This window comes from Pteropus alecto, unplaced genomic scaffold (genome assembly GCF_000325575.1).
Source record: "Pteropus alecto unplaced genomic scaffold, ASM32557v1 scaffold143, whole genome shotgun sequence".
Lineage (NCBI taxonomy): Eukaryota > Metazoa > Chordata > Mammalia > Chiroptera > Pteropodidae > Pteropus > Pteropus alecto.
Genome location: NW_006434828.1, coordinates 786398 through 789977, shown reverse-complemented (window position 1 = coordinate 789977; position 3580 = coordinate 786398). Strand labels below are relative to the sequence as shown.

At 49.4% G+C, this 3580-nt stretch overlaps 1 pseudogene; it reads right to left on the bottom strand.

Moving 5' to 3' along the window:
- Positions 1–1969: 1969 nt before the first annotated feature.
- LOC112478346 lies at positions 1970–2085 on the bottom strand (annotated as a pseudogene).
- Positions 2086–3580: the final 1495 nt, after the last annotated feature.

Genomic DNA, 3580 nt, shown 5'->3' with positions numbered 1-3580 from the left:
ACGAGTCTCCGCGCCTGCGTGGGGACCGGGGGCCGGAGCCGCCAGGCGGTGCTCTGGTTACTGCTTATTACAGAACAAAACTCCCCGAAACACTGAAGCGTAGACCAACAGCCACTTCCCTCTGCTCGCGGATCGTGCGGGTCAGGAATTCAGGCAGCCCGTGAAAGAGCCTCTTCTGGAGGCTTCGTCACGCACATGTCTGCTGCCTGGGCTAGGGTGACTCCAAGGCTGGCACTGCTGACCAGAGCCTTTCCGTGTGGCCTCCCATGTGTCCCGGCTTCTCAGAGCACGGTGGCCGCAGAGTAGTCGGACTCCTTACGTGGCCATCAGGACTTCAAAGGTGATGTTCCTGAGAATGTGGCAGAAGCTACGTGGTCTGCTTTGTCCTGGCCTCAGACGTCACTCAGCAGCGCTTTCTCCGTGGGCACCTGATCCTTCCAGCTTCCGGGGAGGATGCAGAGACTGCACATCTGGGTGGGAGGCCTGGCTGGGCGCCAGGGAGGGAACCGGAGTCCGAAAGGAAGGGCGGCTCGGCCATCGGGGCGTCCCGGGGGAAGCCCCGGTGTGGGAAAGGCGGGCAGCAGCCTCCATGAGGCCACATCCAAGATGAAATGAGGGCATCGTGCAAATGGTTAGTAAGAGAAGCCTGAGCTCTTTCCTTTGCTGTTTTTAAAACATGAATATTTTCTCCTTGGGGAACATTTTGAGAAAAGTGTCTGGGATCTAAGGCCAGTGCTGGGGGCGAAATTCTGCCATAGCAGCCAGTAGCTCTCACCACTACCCACCCCTGCGCTCCATGAGTGTTTAAATGTCACCGCTACTGTGCTCATGGCACCTAGCTTGGTCCACCCTTGTGCCCCTCATCATTCCAACAGGGACTTTACTTTGGAATTCCCTAGTCAATTGGTGACAAAAACTTGTCAAAAAAAAAAAAATACAGCAAACTCCCAAACGTGTTCTTGACGGGAATTGCCACTCCAGGGACCCACCTTCCGGGAGGCGTCCCACGCGGTCCCCGGGGAGAGCTGGCAGGGCAGCAGTTAAACCACGCCTCTAAGGTCTTTATTTCCTGCAAAATTCCTGGGGAGATTTTCAACATTTTTCACAAAGATATCTGGATTACTATAAAAATCTTTTACATTGCTTTCCTTCAAAAAACATCTTTCGGAAGGTCATTGTGTTGGTGGTGGCTTTACGCCGCTGTGCAAACAGGGTCGGGGTTCCTGTGGGCCAGACTCATCCAAGTTCATCGTAGGGTTCAGGCGGATCTGCCCTGTCTCTGCAGCCTTGGGGCCGACGCCACCAAGGAGACATTTGCTGAGAGCCTCTGGATGGATCTTCCTGAGAAACAGGAAGGAGAGGGGAAGGGCACAGAGTGGCCCAAAGGCCATGACCCAGCTTGGGTGGAGAGGGGCCTCTGGGGCTCAGGACAGTGTCTGTCCCACAAACTGCTCTGTGGCCCGGCCCACACAGACCCCTGTGTCTTCGAAAGAGGATCCGGAAGTTAGAAAGTAACTAGGGATGAGCTGACTTACACCGTCACTAACCGCCTCCTGCCCTGCAGACCATGGTAGGGACAGAACGTGGAATTGGTGGCTTCGCAGCCTATCCGTGGAGGTTTCCTGGTGACCTCAGCTGCTTTCTCGCAGGACTGGTGGCTTCAAAGACATGGCACAGAGGGGGTCCCAGCAGGGAGCAAGAATCGGGGCCTGGTGTCTCCTACCTGCCTGGGGCCTGGAATGGTTTCTGCATCAAGCCGTCCACAGAGCCTGGTGAGCTGGGCACAACAAGGAGTGGACCAGAGATGATGGAGACCCAGCGAGGGAGCAGGGAGATGAGTCGCAGAGGAATCCCCCGACTCGAGAAACAGGCAGTGAACTAACACTGACCAACTAAAATGGATCGGTCTCGTTTCTCAGCTATTGAGTTGGCAAAGATATATACATATATTTTAATTTATTATTATTTATGCCTACAGCACCTGATCTTCCTAGGTGGTCTCCCATCCAAGTACTGGCCAGGCCCGACCCTGCTTAGCTTTCAAGATCAAACATCGGGCTCATTCAGGGTGGCATGGCCATAGACCATGGACCGTGGCTCCACTGGGGCGCGAACCCAGGACCTTCTGCGTGTACAGCAGACATGCTCACCGCTCCACTATGGAGCCGCATCCTTGCGAAGATGTTTTTAAATCACAATTCCGAGGGCGAGGTAACACCATTAGGTGAGAAATTGATGGGGAGCTTTATAACGGATGGATGACAATAGCTGATCCTTCTCATTGATCTTAATGTCGCCAGAGGTGGGACAGCCAGCCATCAGGTGCCCCCTGAAGCTACACCATGGGAAGTTTACAGCATCACCTGTGATGTATTATTGTCTATATGTTGAACATGAGCCAGTTGAGCCTCTGGATCTAACTACCCATTCACAGGAAATGTGAGGTTTAGAGGAAATTTAAATGATGCCCCGATGACTCAGCCAGCCAAACCCAGAGGTGATATTCTGTGGGGCAAATGACCTGGAAGATCACCGGGCTGCTTCCAACCAATTCCCGGAAAAACCGGGGGAGGGGAAACTGTTAATATTACGAGAGAATTAAGGGTCATATCAGCTGAAAGCAGTCGGTGGAGCAAATGGGCCATAAGGCCGATTCCCATTTCCTGAGACAATCAGGAGAAACTGAAGAGAGACTCATTATTAGGGAATATGAAGAAATTTTTGCTACTCTCTCGAGCGTGACAGTGGTATCGTATGTGTGTGTTTGAGCTTTGATCACTTATTTGTTAGATAAACACTTGAGTATTTATGAGTAAAACAATGTGATATCTAGGATTTGTTTTAACTGCCCTAGAAAAAAAGTTTTGCCAGGACAGATGTGGGTAATTTCGAAGTGGGGGTGGATGCTGGGAGTTCATTATACTCTGCTATACTTTTGTGTTTGTTTCAATTTTTTTTTTCATATTAAAAGATAAAACAATAGTTCCCATGGATTGGCAAAGGTGTGGAGAATTTTCAATGTGAGATATTGTATTATCCAGTTTAACGGTTTCCTTTGGTTCTCTTTTCAATGTCTCTCTTCATTAACTTCTTATTTTCCTGAAAATTCTTGAGTATATGAGACTTCTCAAAGGAAATAAAGCCCTTCTTGACCAAGTGCATCGTCTCCCCATCATCTCTTCCTTTTCTGGTCTGTCTCTGAGAATGACTTCTATCCTGGCTCCGTGTCACGTTTTCTCACAGCCTCGCGTGTCTAGTAATTTTCGATTGGATATTGGACATTGTGAATATTACATCATGGAGAGTCCAGATTTTATTGCTATCCTTTCAATAGTATTGTGGGTTCTTTTTTTGTTTTTGTTTTTGTTTTTTTTGGCAGGCAGCTACATTATTTTTGAATCAGATGGATCTTTTTGAGTCTCGCTTTTAATTTTTTCATGACAGGTTTGGCGTAGCCTTTATTCTTAGACTGGTTTTGTCTGTAACTAAAGCATAACCTTTCTGAGCCTTTTTCTGACTGTCCTGTTTATTCGGTGAGGTCTCGCCACTTGGCTGATTGGAACTGTGCAAGCTCTGGAAA